This window comes from Lagenorhynchus albirostris, chromosome 5 (genome assembly GCF_949774975.1).
Source record: "Lagenorhynchus albirostris chromosome 5, mLagAlb1.1, whole genome shotgun sequence".
Taxonomy (NCBI): Eukaryota; Metazoa; Chordata; class Mammalia; order Artiodactyla; family Delphinidae; genus Lagenorhynchus; species Lagenorhynchus albirostris.
In genome coordinates, this window is record NC_083099.1 from 120,711,611 (window position 1) to 120,732,749 (window position 21,139).

The following is a 21,139-nucleotide window of genomic DNA, read 5'->3' on the forward strand; positions in this document are numbered from 1 at the left end:
ATTTTTTTTTCATTTTGGATGATCTGTCCATTGGTGAAAGTGGTGTGTTAAAGTCCCCTACTATGATTGTGTTACTGTCAATTTCCCCTTTTATGGCTGTTAGCATTTGCCTTATGTATTGAAGTGCTCCTATGTTGGGTGCATAAATATTTACAATTGTTACATCTTCTTCTTGGATTGATCCCTTAATCATTATGTAGTGTCCTTCTTTGTCTCTTGTAATAATCTTTATTTTAAAGTCTATTTTTTCTGATATGAGAATTGCTACTCCAGCTTTCTTTTGATTTCCATTTTCATGGAATATCTTTTTCCATTCCCTCACTTTCAGTCTGTATGTGTTCCTAGGCCTGAAGTGGGTCTCTTGTAGACAGCATATATATGGGTCTTGTTTTTGTATCCATTTAGCGAGTCTGTGTCTTTTTGTTGGAGCATTTAATCCATTCACATTTAAGGTAATTTCCAAGATGTATGTTCCTATGACCATGTTTTTAATGGTAATGGGTTTGTTTTTGTAGGTCTTTTCTTCTCTTGTGTTGTCCACTTAAAGAAGTTCCTTTAGGGCTTCCCTGGTGGTGCAGTGGTTGAGAGTCCGCCTGCCGATGCAAGGGACACGGGTTCATGCCCCGGTCCGGGAAGATCCCACATGCCATGGAGCGGCTAGGCCTGTGAGCCATGGCTGCTGAGCCTGCGCATCCGGAGCCTGTGATCCACAATGGGAGAGGCCACAACAGTGAGAGGCCTGCATAACACAAAAGAAAAAACAAACAAAAAAAGAAGTTCCTTTCACGTTTGTTGTAGAGCTGGTTTGGTGGTGAATTCTCTTAGCTTTTGCTTGTCTGTAAAGCTTTTCTTTTCTCTAATCAAATCTGAATGAGATCCTTGCTAGGTAGAGTAAACTTGGTTGTAGGTTCTTCTCTTTCATCACTTTAAATATGTCATGCCACTCCCTTCTGGCTTGTAGAGTTTCTGCTGATAAATCACCTGTTAACCTTATGGGAGTTCCCTTGTATGTTATTTGTCATTTTTCCTTTGCTGCTTTCAATAATATTTCTTTGTCTTTAATTTTTCCCAATTTGATTACTATGTGTCTTGGCATGTTTCTCCTTGGGTTTATCCTGTATGGGACTCTGCACTTCCTGGACTTGGGTGGTTATTTTCTATCCCATGTTACGTAAGTTTTCAACTATAATCTCTTCAAATATTTTCTCGGGTCCTTTCTCTTTCTCTTCTCCTTCTGGGACCCCTATAATGCAAATGTTGTTGCACTTAATGTTGTCCCAGATGTCTCTTAGGCTGTCTTCATTTCTTTTCATTCTTTCTTTCTTTATTCTGTTCTGCAGCAGTGGATTCCACCATTCTGTCATCCAGATCACTTATCTGTTCTTCTGCTTTAGTTATTCTGCTATTGAATCCTTCTAGTGTATTTTTCATTTCACTTATTGTCTTGTTCTTCTCTGTTTGTTTGTTCTTTAATTCTTCTAGATTGTTATTAAACTTTCTTACATCTTCTCAATCTTTGCCTCCATTCTTTTTCCGAGATCCTGAATCATCTTCACTACCATTATTCTGAATTCTTTTTCTGGAATGTTGCCTAGCTCCCCTTCATTTAGTTGTTTTTCTGGCGTTTTATCTTATTCCTTCATCTGGTACATAGCCCCCTGCCTTTTCATGTTGTCTATCTCTCTGTGAATGTGGTTTATATACCCTAGGCTGCTGGATTGTAATTCTTCTTTCTTCTGCTGTCTGCCCTCTGTTTGATAAGGCTGTCTAAGAGGGTCGTGCAAGTCTCCTGATGGGAGGGGTTGGTGGTGGGTAGAGCTGGCTGTTGCTCTCGTGGGCAGAGCCCAGTAAAACTTTAATCTACTTGTCTCTGTTGTCATCATTTTACAGATGAGTGAACTGAAGCTTGTAGTGACTAAGATTTGCACATCGTTGCAATGTTAGAAATTGGCAGATCTGCAGTTCATTCCTGGCATTTTTATCCCAAAGCCCATCTAAGCTAACATACTGATGTTTCTTCCACCATGGGAAAATTCTTTCTGTTATTTATATTATTCCTTATCTTCTTTAAAATAATACTTCTTTTTTGTTTATTGGTTCTATCATCAGTGATGATTTTCCTATCATCATTTTCATAATTTTTCTTGTTTTTGTTTATGAGAAGCAAAATTTAACTAGGAACAAGTAGTCTTCATCTTCTAAGTTTCAGAGAATAATGGCTTAAACACTTATTCTTTATTCTTTGGAAGGAAATCCAAAGCTATGCCAATGATAATTTGTATTTGAAAGAGCACTTATTTCTTCTAATTACCTCTGATCCTGATTTCCTGTTTGCATGGAAGTATTTTATTTACTCTGTATTTTCCAAAGTTTCCATTATTTTCACTCTAATTCATCCCAGACATGGACCATTCCCAGATGCCTCCACCCCCAAGATACATTTTTCAGCATTGAGAGCTCTGGAGAAGTTACAGTTTATTTTCCTTTTTTTCTCCTGCAGTTAAGCTATGTTTTATGAGGCAAATTTTGTATAACATTTTATTTCAATTCAAACCCCTATGCCTTAAGAAAAATCTATGTTTCTTTGAATTTTTGGCAATGTGTTTCTCAGTCTCATTTTTGATTGTTTATTAGTTTTGTACCTTGAGTTTTCATTTACTTCTGTATTTTCATAAATAGTTTAGTGGGTGTTAAGAAACTAACTCGAGAGCTGCTGCATTGAGTACATTTTAATTTGGCAATTATCCTGATGGAAAGAAATAATTTAATTTACCAAAACAGAAAAACAAAGCACTTTATTTCTCACTTAAAATATTTAGAGCAGCATTCACTTCCTTCATAAAATGATTAATAATCATAACTGCTATAGTTTTTTTTGGTAACAGCTTTATTAAGATATAATTCATATACCATGAACTCACCCATTTATTTAAAATGTACAATTTCATGTTTTGTAGTATTTTCACAGCTTTGTGTAATCAACACCCTAATCTAATTTTAGAATATTTTCATACCTTTAAAAGAAATCTGACATCCATTACCAATAATCTAATTTCTTTCTCTATAGATTTACCTATTTTGTCATTTCATATTAATAGAAGCATACCACATGTCATCTTTTCTGAATGGCTTCTCTCACTTAGCATTGTGTTTTCAAGGTTTATCCACATTGTAACACCTATTTCATTCCTTTTTTATTTTTGAATAATATTCCATTAATGGATATCCACATTTAATTGCCCACTGATCAGTCAATTGGAATTTGGTGGTTCTACTTTCAAGCTATTAAGAATAATGTTGTTATAAACATTCATGTACAAGTTTTTGTGTGGTCATAGGATTTTGTTTCTCTTGGATATATACCTAGAAAAAAGGTGAACTTTCTTCCAGAGTGGCTGCACACTTTTACATTCCCACTAGCAATGGATGAGAGCTCCAATTTCTCCACATCCTCAACCACACTTGTCATTCACTGTCATTTTTATTACAGCATGAAGTAGTATCTCATTGTGATTTTGATTTGCCTCTCTTTAATGACTAGTGATGTTTTGAACTTTTATGTGTGCTTATTGGCCATTTTTATATCTTCTTTGGAATAATGTTTAATGAAATCATGTGTCCATTTTCAACTGAGTTATTTCTCTTTGTATTATTGAGTTATAAAAAGTGTTTATATATTTTGAATACAAATCCCTTATCAGATATATGATTTCCAAATATCCGCCCCCCCCCCATTCTAGGGACTGTCTTTTCACTTTCTTCATGGCTTTGTTTGTAGCACAAAAGTTTTAAGTTCTGATGTAGTTCTATTTCTTTGTCATCTGTGGTTTTTGGTGTTGTATCTAAGGAACTACTCCTATGTTTCCCCTAAGAGTTTCATCATTTTACTTCTTACATTTAGGACTATGATAAATTTTGCATTAATATTTCCTTGTTTTTATCTTTAGCCTGGCTAACCAGGGTTCATCCTTTGTCAGTCACTATTGCCACTTATTATTTGAAGGTTGCACTTGAGAAAGAGGGCGAGTCCTTAGTTAGCTAGATTTGAACGTTTTATTGTTGGAATATTCATGTGGCTTGGAAGTTGTTATCATTGTTTAGGGAGGTGATATTTTTCACCTTGTTCATCCAAGGCTTGGCAATGCCCTCTCTGATTGCTCCTGGGAGGGTGCATGCAGCCTGGGGCAGGCACACCTTTCCAGGCTGTCACACTTGTGGATGACTTTCCTTTTTAAGCTCTTGGAGTCATCTCTGGTTCTGAGAAGCTTATTGTTCAGTCAGTGTTTCGTCAGAAGTCTTGTTTAAACCCCTTAAGCCAGTGAGTCATGTGCCCTGTGTTGATGGGTCAACGTGCAGCCTGAGGAACACTCTAACTTCTGCCACATGTTCCCACTCTTATCACCCCTGAGTATGTGTATAGACGTCCTAGTCCCCAAGGTTGACTATGATCCCAGGACAGCTCCTCTTAGGTTATGCTTCTTTCTTTTTTTTTTTTTTTAAGCTTGCTCTATTAAAATTCTGGCTACTCAGCTCTTTTGCTCCTATCACTGAACTACCAGCTCCCTCTAAATTGCTTTCCACCAAAATCTCCAGTAGTTTTGATGATGATCTTAGTTATGAAGTTTCACCATTCTTCCAAATGAAGTCAGTCCTCTCAAGCAGACCTGAGGAACTTGGTGTCCTTAAGTCCAGGCTCTCCTTCTAGTCAGAACTGCCACTGCAGTGGAGCTGGAGATGGACACCAACATTTCCCAACTGAGACTGCCATTGTATTAGAAGGCAGTCTTTGGTGGTGGTGGGGGCGGGTAGGTGGCAGCCCTTGGTCTTCTTAGTTTGCCCTTCCTGATGTGGAATCTGTATCCTTTGAATAAGATAGTGTTTGGTGACCAGGGACCCTGTTTCCTCTGCCTGCTGCACCTGGGGTAGAGCTTCATATCTAAGGAGTAGGGGCTGGGTGGGGAAAGGGATGACATGCCTTCTCTACCACACATGCCTGGAATACAGCTTCTGCAACATGAGCTTGAGGGGATGAGAAAAGTAGCCCCCCATCTTTTGCCTAGGGTAGAGTCCTAGGGTAGAGCTCCCAAAACACAAAGTAATGCAAGGGGTCATGATTCAAATGTCACAGACTGGCTACTATTCTTACTGAGACTAGTAGATTTTCTTAATTGAATGATTCTCCATTTGCTATATGACTTTGACAATTTACAGAGACTTTAAATGATTTTTTTTAAATAATTAGCTATTTTGCTGGGGAAAGCATTCATTATGCCCCTTAGTCCACCATACTGGAAGTCCTGCCTATACTAAATTTTAATATCTTTAAAAGTCCCAATAGTTACAAACTATAATAAAACTTTGTCTTTAATTTTGTGCATACTAATTCAGAACTTCAGCATTTTGGGACACCAATAAATAAGCCTGAAAATATGAATGAAATTATATATCTTAATATTAAAGGATCTTGTATTTTCTTATATTCATGGACATTTAGGTTGTTTCCACGTCCTGGCTATTGTAAAAAGTGCTGCAATGAACACTGGGGTCTATGAATCTTTTTGAATTATGGTTTTCAATGGGTATATGCACAGGAGTGGGATTACTAGGTCATTTGATAGCTCTATTTTTAGTTTCTTTTTAAGGAACCTCCATACTGTTCTCCTTAGTGGCTGTACCAATTTTCATTCCCACCAACAGAGTAGGAGGATTCCCTTTTCTCCACACTCTCTCAAGCATTTATTGTTTGTAGATTTCTTTTGATGATGACCATACTGACCGGTATGAGGTGATACCTCACTTTAGTTTTGATTTGCTGTTCTCTAAAAATTAGTGATGTTGAGCATCTTTTCATGTGTTTGTTGGTCATTTATATGTCTTCTTTGGAGAAATGTCTATTTAGGTCTTCTACCCATTTTTGACTTGGACATGGAAGCAACCTAAATGTCCATCAACAGAGGAATGGATAAAGAAGATGTGGTACATATATACCATGGAATATTATTCAGCCATAAAAAGGAATGAAATTGTGCCATTTGCAGGGATGTGGATGGAACTAGAGACTATTGTACAGAGTGAAGTAAGTCAGAAAAAGAAGAAAAAATAATAGTATATCACTTATATGTGGAATCTAGAAAAATGGTACAGATGAACTTCCTTACAAAGCAGAAATAGAGACACAGATGTGGAGAACAAACTTATGGATACCAAGGGGAAAGGGGAGGATGGGATGAATTGGGAGATAGGGATTGATGTATATACACCACTATGTATAAAATAGATAACTAATGAGAACTTACTGTATAGCACAGGGAACTCTACTCAGTGCTCTGTGATGACCTAAATGGGAAGGAAATCTAAAAAAGAGGGGATATATGTATATGTATAACTGATTCACTTTGCAGTACAGCAGAAACTAATGCAACATTCTGAAGTCACTATACTCCAATAAAAATTAATAAAAAAATAAAGTTCTGTTATGCATTAGTTTATAATTAAATGTTAAGTTGTTCATTTACATAGCTTAGTTTTACTCACTAATGCACTTAGTTAGTGGTAATTACCTAGGACCCCAGAAACAAATTTATGTGTGTATGAAGGATAATAATTTGATCCCAAGACAAGAAATTGCTTTATAATTGATAGATTGCCAATATGAATTTAAATGGAATGCTACATAATTAATTTCATTGACAATAGACCTTACTTAGCTGTACTATGATCACAGCAATATTCAGTAAGGCAAAATCATCTGTTACCATTGCTATCTATTTGAACACACTATCTTTTATAGAATAGCTGTTTCTTAAATTTGTATACATTTCTTATGCTTAGATGAGTTTATCTGATAAGCATCACTTTTATTTATATGAGCTTTGTTAATGGTAAAGTAGCCTAGGCAAAACAAAACAAAACAAAACAAAATAAAACCCTTCAAACTGTACTATCATATTCCTCTTTTTTGTATATGATATTTATAAACCTAAGAAATTTAATTTTGTTTCAAAATTTTTAGAGAATGGACTCCAATCTTTCTCTAAATAAAATCATCCTCTGAGGAGGTCAGGTGAGATAAATATATGTGAGATGAATATAGGCAAGCCTAGAGAGAGATATAAAGAATAAGAGTTTTAGAAAATGTTGAGAACACATTTCCTAGATTGTTATTCCTAAATTTTATTATCTCTCATCTTCTTATCAGAATCATAGATACTGATGAGTTTGTATCACATGAAATTTTGCAGATATAGACATAGAGATAAATATGTACACATGTATATACATATATGTACATATAAGCTACACACTGGAAGGGTTTCTCTGAGTAATGTAAAGTGACGCATAATTAACGTTTAACTTTATTGGAAATCATTGAGTCACACTTATTTTCCATATTTTACGTGCATCTTTCATCCATTTCACTCAGAAAATAGACTGTTGCAAAAGCAAATCAAAGCTAGGTTTGGAAATTCAGATCAAGGGAGCATAAATTTGTTAATATATATTACTCCTTGGGTATATATAGCTTGTATGAAAGTTCTTGTGAGAACTCACTACAAGGTATCATCCTAGTAGCTTTCAGTGTTTTGTGTGCATGTGTGTGTGTGTGCATCTAAATCTGTATCTGCAAAATTTGCCTGTATATGCTCTAGGATTGGCTTCAGCTTGTACAAAATGTCTTGTGAGGATCCATGATAATGTATTATACTGGTAGCTTGAATGCGATTCACCTTGAACAATTATATACCTTCAGGCTTTCTGACATTTATTATACATTTGCTAAATATAATTTTCCAAATTTAATGGTTCCTAACAACAAACATTAGTTCAGCTCATGATTCTGCAGACTGGCGATTTGGGTTGGGCTTAATTAAGTCATTCTTTTGGCACCTGTGCCTGTGATAAGCTGTCGGATTGTTGGTTGAAGCCATTGGTTTATGAAAGCCTTGGCTGGGAGTTCTGTTGACTGGGACCCCTCTCCATGTAATTGTTTATTGCCCACCAGGCTAGCCTGAATTTATTCACTTGACTACAGGGATACAGGTGCATTAAGAGAACAAGACCTAAGCTGCAAGGACTTCTCAAGTCTCTGCTTGTGCTACATTTGCTACTTTCCCATTGTTAATGGTAAATCACATGGCTATGGTGAAAGTCAGTGGCAAATAAATGTCACCTCTTTAAAGCAGAAGCTGAAAATAATTGTGTAGGGGAGGTGAGAAGGAAGGGAGATGCTGTGGCCATGTTTGCAATCTGCCATCTTCTTTACTTGATTATGTTTCATCTGAATGATATAGCACTGGAGTTCTTAGCTGGTTGTTCAAAATAACAAGAACCACATCCTAATTTTGTTGTTCCAAGTGGTATTTTAAAAGTAAATCCATCCTTGTAAAGTTTAGTTTTTACATATAGCCCTGGTTGCTGTTTTCTCCATTCTTCTGAAGTTAACACCTTGAAAATTGATGAATTGAACCTCAAAATAGTACAAACTTCACTTTGGATAAGTTCCTTGGTTATTCCTATTCCTTTAAATCTCTTTCTGTTGAGTCACATTGCTTTTTTTTTTTCCTTTGTGATTGATAGAATTTAACTCAAATAGAAATACAATTAAATTAGGGTATATTATAAGTTATTACGTATTGATATTCTATAGAATATTTCACAAGTTAACTTTCTGTTTCAGATGTTTCAATTCATAGACTACTTGTATTAAAACAACCAAATAGATATATAGATAGAAATAAATATGTGTGTATGTGTGTGTATATATATGTGCATGTGTTTTATAGATGTATATATAAACATATACAATATAAGTAAGATATATATGTATAACATGCATTTATAATATATACATACATATTTATAGAACAAAGTGGAATATGAATTTTTATAAATTATCTTAAAGGTAATCATAAAAGTTTAAGGTGATTCCCCCCAAAAAATTGATAGTGTAGAAGTGCTGTTCTTCCAAACATATAACATCATTCACTGGCTTTTATTTTTTTCAGATCAGAAAATGTCTAGATATCTTTACATTTTTTTTGGCACAGCTTTCATAGAACGAGGAAAATATGTGAGTTAAGTCATCTAAAATGTTTATGGTTACTAATGGCAGTATTTTTTTTACCTTTATTGAATCTCAGCTCTCAAAACATAAGATTTATAAATTGTTAATTCCTTAAGTCAGAGAATTGGGGAAATGTGCCACATTTAGTTGTGAGTTATGTAGCAAATAATTTGCATTGGCATTTGTGATATCCAATAAGTATATATATATATATGTATACATATATATCTATATACACATATAGATATATACTTAGACCAAAGTCAATATTAGCCCAATAATAATATCACTTTAACTTACTTGTTGACAGTGCTTTTTGGAATAGACTAGAACAAGGCAGCACCTGATCACAGGGAAACCCATGGGAGGGCTGCATATGAGATGGTCACTCATTCTGTCTTTTAAGATTATGAGAAAATCAGAATACAAAAAAGCTTTTTTGATCTCTATGTTATGTGAACTTAAGTATTAGTGAAATATAGCATTAAATCATGTACCATGATGCTATTCATAATGAAAAACAACACTGCAGCTGAGTTTGTCAACAAATTTCTTCCCAAATACTCTCCATAGACATTTGATACCTGGATTTATTGTTGCAAGGAGCAGGTGTCTACAATTATAGCATTATTTGAAGCAACAACGGAAGGTTAAGGAGAGAGCACTCTGTGATATTTCAAAAAGAAATCTTATAAGCAGCCAACAGATGATGCTTGCAATTCCTTCTGCTCTTCCAATTTCCACTATGATTGGAGTAGATTAGACAGGCCATCAAGCAGTGGCACCATCAAAGACCAACAGGAGATCTTTTAAAAAGTCTCACCTGTGAGAGAGGCTTTCTTCTAGAAATGTGTCCACAGATTCTTATCCCCAGTGCTTCCAGGCTTCCATTGTTTTACTCCTATAAGTGCTATGAAGAAGAAGAATACAAATAGCAAAATTTACTGTGGACTTTCTATTTACCTACAGATCTATGCATTCTAAATCCCTACTCCTTATTTAAGATCAATATTCCTGTTTTCAAAATATATATTAGGAAAAGTTATAATACATGCTTTCAAAAGATAATGTATTTAATATCTACCTCTTTTTCAAAATAAAATTTCAACTCAATTTCTCACACACAACAATTTCAATCAGAATTATATAGTTTATATTTTTGTTGTTGTTGAGGGATTTTCTTCTTTCTTTCTCCGCTTCTTTTTTTTAATCAATGAATACAACCACCCTTCTATTTTAATTTCTAACATACATAAAATAAATCCCCCCAAAATATATTTTATAACTAATATTTATGTCTGCATAAAATGTGATAAAATAAATGTTAGCCTGTATTCCTAAATGATTAGATTTGGGGACAAACTCTTCACTAATAAAGAGATTATAAGGGATAGTATGAATGGTGGGTAAGAACATTATTTCAGGAGTTAGACTGAATAGGTTTAATTTCTGTTTTTGAAACATTAATTTATAAATGTCATTCTGTTCTTCAGAGTTTTTAGATGCAAAATGAATAAAAATGTACAAATAGGACCTTTTTGAAAATTAAATGAGTTAATAAGTGAAAAGAATTTATGACAGCATCTTGGTCCATGGTAACTATTCAATAAAATTGAGTATATATGTGTGTGTGTGTGTGTGTGTGTGTGTGTACGTGTGCATGTGTGTATGTATACACACACATGTTTGATGGCATACTATAAACTTTTAATTGAGCCAGAAAATTTGATAATGTGAAATATCAATAATACATTTTATATTAATATACACTATAGAAAATCTGTATATATTTCTCATGTAAAGAGTCCTTTTAAAGCTTCATATATGTTTATGTAAATCCAACATTTTGACCTCAAACTGCTTCAATACATATTTTCCATTATTCTATTCTAACTGAAAAATATAATAAATCTCAATCAGTTCTTGCTCTCAATAAGTTGTGGGAAACACACTCAGAATTATGATATAAAAGTTATATTATTTCAGAAAAACAGAAACAGTTCTAGTTATTTAAAAGAGAATTAATTTATTACTTAATCACATACGACCAACAAAAGGGCTGTCAAAGTGCTGGTAAAAAAGGCCTTTACCAGCTTTCAGAAAACCTGGAAGGAAACTACTGTGATGACCCCTGATGACCAGCTGCCTGTAGAAAGAGTAGACCATTCTCAGAACAACAGGCAGATGCCCCTGGCAAACACGCATGACTCTGTGACGATGCTGGAGCCTGCTCAAAGCTTAGGCTCATCAGCTTCACCCTATAGCTAATTAGCTTCAGAACAAATGTCTCTAAATTTTCATCATTATATTAAAGAACTTGAACAAGATTTTCTCTAAATACCTGTCCTGTAGCTCTAAGAATCTATGACTGCAAAATTTCGAAACTTATTGCCATGACAGATCCCCATTTACAGAAAAAGCGTGAGTCACAAAATGCCTCAGTGTGCCTTTATACTGTAGTGTCATTTTTCAGAAATCTTCTCTTTAAACTCAAGAGAGCAGCCACTGTTTTCCCCTAACATCTGCCAGCATCTGCACCTAGCTCACTGATGTAACTGTGTTTGTATTCTGACACCTGATAGCAGCTCACATTTAGTCAGACATGTCACAGCTGGAAGCCCAAAATAAAAAGTAAATGTGACTTCCCAAGTCTCACCATGCCAAAGAGCCACAAATAATGGCAATCAAGAGATATCTTTCCAATTATCAAAAAAAAAAATTCAAGTTTTACTACTTCATTTGGATTTTTTGTGATTTTCTTCTGAATTTAAGGTCACTAGTCAACAAAATTGTTTTATAATTATAGCAGTGATAAATATATAAGATTACTTGCTCAATTACAGAAAAGACTGATAGAGTTTTGAAGTATTTTACTGAAAAACCTACACTAAATTGAAAACACTTGGTTTAGCTAATTCTGAGGGAAGAGGAGACAGCAAATGAAAAGGAGGCTATAAAATGTTTAAGAAGCCAAGTAATTCAAAAGTGATTAATGATAATGGTGATATAGATAAGACCTTTGGTGATAAATACACAACTGGGTTTAGAAAATACAACAAAGAGTAATTAGATTAAACTGAGTTATAAACAATGCGTATATAAAAAAGATACCTAAAATAACAGATTTTAACATTATGCTTGTAACGCTGAAAGCACAAATTGTTGCATAAATGGAGGAACTGGTATGATTTAAGTACTCTTGAAGCATAAAACTCAGTTAGTTATTTTATGAGATAAAGACACTCATTGTAAATCATTCCTACATTTGTATGAGGGAAAAATAAATTGCCTTGATAAAATCAAACTGATTTAAAGTACACTTCTTTAATGGCACTGGATGAATTTAAAGTGCCCTATATCTTGGATCAAGGCTAAACCAAATTTCTTTCTCACAGGGAAACACATACACACACAAACACACACACCCCACACACACCCATGCACATACATATACTCACAAAATTTCAATGTGAGCTCAAAATATCTGTAGGTTCCTTGCAAAAACGACTTTATAGATGGTAATATTTATAATCTATTAGATAAAATAGGTTTTGTGTTATAATAAGAAAAACAAATATAATTTTATAAAATATTTACTTGTTATGAAACAATTCAAGGGCATGATTTTTAAACCACTTCAACCTAAACATGAGTCCTCCTTAAAGACAAGTTTACACCCCAGTTCCATAAAGATATTTTTTTTTACTTTAGCAGTTCTAATTGGACTCCAATTTTTCATTTCACATTATAACAAAATTTCTTTTGAAAGTGAAATTTCAATTGAAAAGAATAGGTCTGTTAAAATTTTTATAAAGATCTAAAAGAAGTCCAAATTTTATATACATATTTTGATAAAGATTAAAGTATTAAACATTGTGTCTTATAATTTAAAAACCTTTGTAGTTTCTAAAGTGGGTACCATTTCTTTTTTGAATTCAATACTTCTGTAAGATGTACTGAGCAGTAATTATTACAGTAGGGAAATAAAGCTCAGAAAAGTAACTAATTTACCAAAAGCCACAGAGCTAGCAAATGGCATAACCAGCAAACAAATCTTGTTCTGAAAACTCTAGTCTAGAACAAATAGTCTTTCTCCTGTTTCAGGATCCTTAAAGAATTCAAATTAAAATGAGAAAAAATAGACTAACTAAATATTCTGTATATATAAAATAAGGATAAGTGATATTTTATTTTTAACAAAGCACAATTTTTCTATTAAACAAATACTTCAAAGAATATGTACCATCCCAAGAGTTGACGTTATTTCATGTTACTATAACATGCATTTTTTCTAGTCATTCTTTTGGAGTTCTACTTCTTAACTAAGGGTAGGGCTTTGAATTGATGGTCAAAAATTTGGATAATTTTATTTGTACACTGTTTAATTAATGTAAATAGCATATTTCTCAGAATTCAAATGAGTAGATTTCTCTGTAATTTCAGTTAATCTGAGGGCTTGTTTGCCCTCTTATTCCTTCCTTGCCCTTCTTCTTCACCTGTCTGTGTCTTGGGAGCCTGAATTTCAGAGAATTCAGAATCTGTAATCTAGATGTTTTCTAAAATACCACTGGATGTTAAATATCTGTGAAACTATAACTCATTGGAGAAAACTATACTTTCCCAGAGCCTTTCTCAGGAAGTGTGCAATGCATAGATGGAAGAAATAATTTTATGAGCTCTTGGATTGGAGATGGAAAGTGAGATCTTAAGCAATATAATCAAGTAGCAATAGATGTGCATTAACCTATAGTAATAGAAAGGAAAGTACTGTTAACTTCAGATCTTTTTTGAGGTAGGTGGGGTATATATTCTTAAACTCAGCACTGACTAGTTCTTGCTAATTGTGAAAGCTAAATGATACTAGCAGTGATCTTTCTTTTCCTGTCTTCCTTCTATACAGGCTTCATCCTACTCTCTAAATAAATAATGAGGAAATACTGAATGAACATTAATTTTCAAGGGTATCAAATTATTAGACAGCAAAAAAAGACCCACAGATGTTAGTGTGCCCTTGTAGTTATTATATTAAGTTCTTTAAAACACATTTTTACATAACATTCATAAAAGCTTAGGAATTCAGTGTTAATATGCCAATTTTGTGTAGGGACATATGTAAGCTTTAAAAATGATCAAGAAATATTTCCATGACCACTAAGTTTAGATTTGCAAGAGAAACCAAAGTTTGTCTCATCCTTATATTTTATGCTTTGCTGATTACATATTCAACACTTATTGGCTAAGTGCAACACCTAGGTACAATATAATATTGCTAATCTCTTTACAAGTCTGATTTTTAACGTGTTTGTTATTTCTGGGTTTGGTCATGATTCCTCCTTAACTATTCCTCTGCCTTTTCCCTTTGGCACAATTTCATATAATAATCAGATAATTTTCATTATCAATGCAATAAGGTACATTTTACTTTAAAGATCAATAGAAAAATATGTTGATACTTGATAAAATAATAGATGTTTATTCTATTTTTTTAGTAATTGGAGATGGGTAAGAAAATTGCCTAGGACTACCATGTCATAAGCTTATATGTACACTGAGATAACTCAGGTAAGTTCTGGACATCATCTTTTAAAAAAATCACTAAAAAGTTTGTAAACTTAATAGAATCATTATCATTTTTCAAATTAAAAAAATAACTGGCAATTTATGCCAAGTACTCAAGTTTCTCCTTTGAAGGAAATTATCTGTTTACAGAGCCACTTCTAATTGACGGGACCACTCTGGGTTATAGGCCAGATGCAGTAAAGAAATAAATGTCCCCTTGGTGAAATGGAGAAGTTATTGCATTTCTTCATTACAAGACATGAGTAACCTAGGCATAGGCAGTAAGAGAATGAAATTGATTATGGACCAGTTTCCCCATGTGAAATTAGGGATTCAATAACTGTGTGCTTTTTTTGCCACTATTATTAAAACCACTCATATTATCACTTATGTTTCAGACTTAAGGTTTTGGTTATTTTGTTTGTTTTTGTTTTCTCCTTTCAACATGTAGGCCTTTCTAGATACATCTGTAGAAAGAATCCTACTACCTTGAAACTAAATTGTTATCACCCTGGGATTTATACATTAGTGGAAAAATAGTGAGGTGGAGACTTTTGTATAAATAGAGTAGTCTTCAGGGAATTTTTGGAAAAATGTAGTTAGTCAAGTTTGTCTTGGTTGGTTAAAATACTTGACTTTCAGAAGTCGTGTCAGTGAATTTGTTTTTTTATTGGAGTATAGTTGACTTATAATGTTGTGTTAGTTTCAGGAGTACAGAAAAGAGAATCAGTTATACAAATACATATATCCACTCTATTTTTAGATTTCTTTCCCATATAGGTCATTACAGAGTATTGAGTAGAGTTCCCTGTGCTATACAGTAGGTCCTTATCCATACACCTATGGTCAACTAATCTATGACAAAACAGGCAGGAATATATTGTACAATGGAGAAAAGACAGCCTCTTCAATAAGTGGTACTGGAAAAACTGGACAGCTACCTGTAGAAGAATGAAATTAAAACACTCTCTAATACCATACACAAAAAATAAACTCAAAATAGATTAAATACCTAAATGCTATAAAACACTTAAAGGAAAGCTTCGGTAGAACACTCTCTGACATAAATTGCAGCCAGATCTTTTCTGACCAACCTCTGAGAGTAATGAAAATGTAAACAAAAATAACTAAATGGGACCTAAGTGTCAGTGGATTTTGCCTGATAAATCTTTTACTAAGGAGTGAATACTTTGAGCAAAACTGATTTCAGACATTACCAGGGTTAGGCAGTACCATAGGGAATAGATGGGGGCTTTGTGTCACACAATATGGAGGAAAGGGGAAAATTTTCCTTTATGTCAGTAGAAGCACTAGACACTAGCTTACAGATGTATTACAGTGGGGTCATTTAGTCATTTATTTCTGCCCCATGGCTACCATGTGAATATGGCGAACAGTAGTGCGGGATGGAGGCTAAGGCTGCAACAGGGAAGAGGAAAATGGGAAACAAAGGAAACAGGAATAGGAGGATTCTAGAGAGACTCAGATGTTTATAAAAAATCATGAAAATAATTAACACTATCCCCAACCAAGTTTTCCAAAAATAGCTTTAAGAAGTCTAGCACAATCTTTGCTTATATGGCTGTACACTTCTTTCAGGTTAATATCATGTTAAAGCTCTTGTATAATTTAAAACTCTGTTCATTATTAATATTTATATATTTTTAAAATTTTGGAAATGATTTTGAGCAGCATCGTGATTAAAGTAGGAAATATTCTTTTAAATAATTCAAAAATTATAACAGTATTTTTTGCATATATCCAAAGATAGTACAAATTAATAAAACATATATTAAACTTGACCTTAAACTGTTGTCAGACACAACATAAAATTATAAGATTGATAACTAATCTTGTTAAGCCAATTAAATTTATTATATATAGCATATAAGATGTACTAAAAAGTTTAGTGATGCAATGGAAAATCCTTAAGTTCAGAGCAAATCATGTTCTTTGGAGGAAAAAGAAAACAGTTTTTTGAATTTAAGATGTCAATAATTATTTAGTGTATATTGGTTACCATTAATAATATTACAATAGCATACAAAATATATGTTTATCTACTTCTGTGTTTAACAAAAATATTGTGTGAAAATCTTGACTAAAACAATGTAATTAATCATCACTGTAGGTATGAAAGCAATAAAAATAAATATTATGGAATAAATGTATGATAATTTATGAATTATTTAAATGTACAGTTTTTATTTACCCAGGTCTACCTGTGCCATTTTTCCAACAGCATTTGCTCACTTCACATCTGTGTCATATTTTGGTAATTCTTGCAATATTTCAAACTTTTTCATTACTGTTAAATTTGTTACAGTAATCTGTGATAAGTGATCTTTGATGTTACTATTGTAATTGGTTTGAGGCACCATGAACCATGCCATATAAGAGGGCAAATTTAATAAATGTTGCATGTGTTCTGATTGCTCCACAGACTGGCCTTTCTTCTTCTCTTTCACTCTCCTTGGGTCTCCCTCTTCCCTGAGACACAATAATATTGAAATTAGGCCAGTTAATGACCCTACAATGCCCTCTAATTGTTCAAGTGAAAGGAAAAGTCACACGTTTCTCACATTAAATCAAAAGATAAAAATGATTAAGCTTAGTGAGGAAGGTATTTTGAAAGTCTAGATATGTCAAAAGCTAGGCCCCATGTGTTAAACAGTTAACCAAGTTGTGAATGCAAAGGAAAAGCTCTTGAAGGAAATTGAAAGTACTACTCTAGTCAACACTCTAATGGTAAGAAAGAGAAACAGGCTTATTACCCTTATGGAGAAAGTTTTAGTGGTCTGGATAGAAGATCAAACCAGCCAAACATTCCCTTAAACCAAAGTCTTATCCAGAGCAAGGTCCTAACTGTCTCTAATTCTGTGAAGGCTGAGAGAGGTGAGGAAGCTGCAGAAGAAAATTTGAAGCTAGCTGAAGTTGGTTCGTGAGATTTAAGGAAATAAATTATCTCTATAACATGAAAGTACAAGGTGAAGAAGAAAATGCTGATGTGGAAGCTGCAGCAAGTTATCTAGAAGGTCTAGCTCAGATAATTAGTGAAGGTGGCTACACTGAACAATAGATTTTCAATGTAGACAAACAACCTTATATTGAAAGAAGATGTTATCTTGGACTTTCAGAGCTAAAGAGGAAAAGTCAATGTCTGGCTTCATACCTTCAAAGTATAGTTTGCCTCTCTTGCTAGGGGCTAATACAGCTGATGACTTTAAGTTGAAGTCAACGCTCATTTACCACTCTGGAAATCCTAGGGCCCTTAAGGATTGTGCTAAATCTACTCTGCCTGTGCTCCATAAATGGAAAAACCAGGCCTGGATGACAGCGCATTTGTTTACATCGTGGTTTACTGAATATTTTAAGCCCACTGTTGAGACCCACTGCTCAGAAAACGAGTCCTTTCAAAATATTACTGCTCATTGACAATGTACCTGGTCACCCAAGAGCTCTGATGGAGATGTACACCAAGATTAATGTTGTTTTCAAGTCTGCTAACACAACATCCATTCTGCAGCCTATGGATCAATGAGTAATTTCAACTTTCAAATCTTATTATCCAAAATGTACACTTTGTAAAACTGTAGTTACTGTAGATACTGATTCCTCTGATGGATCTGGGCAAAATCAATGGAAAACCTTCTGGTAAGGAGTCACTATTCTAGATGCCATTAAAAACATTTCTGGTTCATGGAAAGAGGTCAAAGTATCAACATTAATAAGAGTTTGGAAGTAGTTGGTCCAACCCTTATGGATGACATTGAAGGATTCAAGACCTCAGTGAGGAAGTAACTGCAGATGTGGTAGAAATAGCAAGAGAAGTAGAATTAGAAGTGGAGTCAGAAGATGTGACTGAATTGCTGCAATCTCATGATAAAATTTTAACAGATATGGAGTTGCATCTTATGGATGAGCAAAGAAATTGGTTTCATAAGATGGAAACTACTTCCAGTGATGATTCTATGAAGATTGTTGAAATGAGAACAATGAATTTAGAATATTACATAAACTTAGTTGATAAAGCAGCAGGAGGGTTTGAGAGGATTGACTCCAATTTTGAAAGAAGTTCTACAGTAGGCACAAGACTATCAAACAGCATTGCATGCTATGGAGAAATTGTTCATGAAAGGAAGAGTCAATTGATGCGGCAAACTTTATTATCGTCTCGTTTTAAGAAATCGCCACAGCCACCCCAATCTTAGCAACTACCACCCTGATCAGTCAGCAGCCCTCAACACAGAGACAAGATCCTCCACCAGCAAACAGATTATGACTCACTAAAGGCTCAGATGACAGCATTTTTTTAGCAATAAAGTATTTTTTAATTAAGGTATGTACATTATTTTATTAGACTTAATTGTATTATACACTTAATAGACTGGAGTTTAGTGTAAACATAACTTTTATATGCACTGGGAAACCAAAATATCAGTGCAACACACCTTATCATGATTTTCTCTTTATTGTGGTGGTCTGGAACCGAACGCACAATATCTGTGAGGTATGCCTGTATTAGGCTCAGTAGTAGTGTACAGATTAGCACCTAGAAATCACCAATCAGTTCTACCATAGGCCATGTTGTAGAAAACTATCAAAAACTCATCTAAACACTATTTTCTGAGTCAGTATTCATGTTAATATCCTTCTCTAAAAACCTTTATAATGATTTATTCCAAGTTTGACATATTTTTAGGAAAGGTAAATGCATAATTATATTTCTTTCTCAAATTCAGCTTTTATATGGATATCATATAACATGATAAACTATATGCCATTAATCTTAAACTATCTATAGTTGTAGTGAAATCTATTAATTGCCTCTAAAATGATGAGTAATCAGGCAAAAAAAAGAGAAAACTTTTAATAATTCTTCCAACAGAAAGACAGTTCCCCTAATGGAAACCATTTTAATGCCATGAGGCAAGCATTATATGATTAAATCAGTTTTTAAGTGACATAAGGAGCCCAAATGATAACTTTCTCAGCCATATTCTTCATTCTCTAGTTTACATTGACTCCTATTTCTTGTCTATAGAGGTCCAGTCCCTCTGGAACATGGTGATTTTTATTAAGGCAAACATGCTCCTGGGGGCCGTCTGACATTTATTTATATATGTCAGTGGTTTCAGGAGTTAAAGGGTAGTAATGGGTTGAGGTTTAATATACAGCACAGTCAGTAAAAATAAAGCAAAGCAAAATTGCATAAGACAGACATTTTAGGGAATGCATTGATAGCTTACATGGTTTTGCCCCCTCTAGAAATATAATCTTAATTATCAGAATTAGATGAAGTTTACCCAATCCAAACATCTATCTATCCATCATCTATCGTCTATCATTTATCTATCTATCCTCTATCTATTATCTAACATCTAATGATAATTTTCAAAATTATCTTATGATATTTATCTAATGATAATTTTCCAAACTTTTGCCAGGTAACTTGTCAACATTGAGTACAATTTAGTTTTCTCATTGTCATTTTTCTCTCACTCCTCGTCTGAGTGTCTCTGTTTGGGGGTGTTTGTGGGAGAGTGGAGGTAGGAGTGCTATATTGGCTCATGGAGAAGTCAGCTTTTTTATATCTTGTATTTGCCTCCTCTAATCTTTCTCAAATTAATTTTTCATAGTGAATTATGATCTCTAGGTTTCTACAGAAGTTTCTTCCTTCTAATTGCTTAGAAATGTTTGTTTGCTTTGGTTAACTTTGGTATGCTTCGTTTTTTACTTTAACCTGAATATCCTTTGTTATACACTTAAGGATCAGTGTTACGGCTGGTCCTTTATTTATTATGGCAATGGAGTTGAGGAAAATGCCATAACTAATGTTCAGCTACTTTGGGCACTAAGTCACTTAACTCAAAAACATACAATCTCTTGTTCAGAATCCTTATACACAGTATAAATAAACAAACTCCCACCTAAAATTCTTAATTTAAAATTCTTATTTAGTAATTTTACCACTATTGCTGTATAGAGTAAAGAGTACCATCGTGTGATTTTCTGTTAGGCCATCGTAATCAGCAGACATCAGTCCCCCAAAGGAATCTAAAATCCATTTGGCACCTTCTAAAGTAGAGCTAAAAATTTTATCATACAAAAAGATTTTTTAAACAATAATGCATTGAACTTGATTTGGTGGTGAAATGAATCAATTCTGCTAGGGCCAGAGATTCTGAGATTGTGCCATTACATTAACAAGCAACTAAAAATGTATTGTAGAGCTTCAAGGAATATAGTCTTATCATATCTTTTCTCATTTTTCTCTCTCATTTAGGTGAGTAGGAATGTATTTTAATTATCCTTTCCAAACCCTAGGAACTCCATACAAGATTCACAGCAGTCTCCTGGTTTCCTTCTGCACCATTAGGAGAGTTGAGATGAAGCTTCAGAAGTATGAGTGAAATCTTTCCTACTTATAAGAAAGTTACCCACAAGAGTTCCCTTTGTGATGTGAAAGGCTTATGTTACCTGTGGTTTTAATTAGGTGAAAATATGGCCAGATTA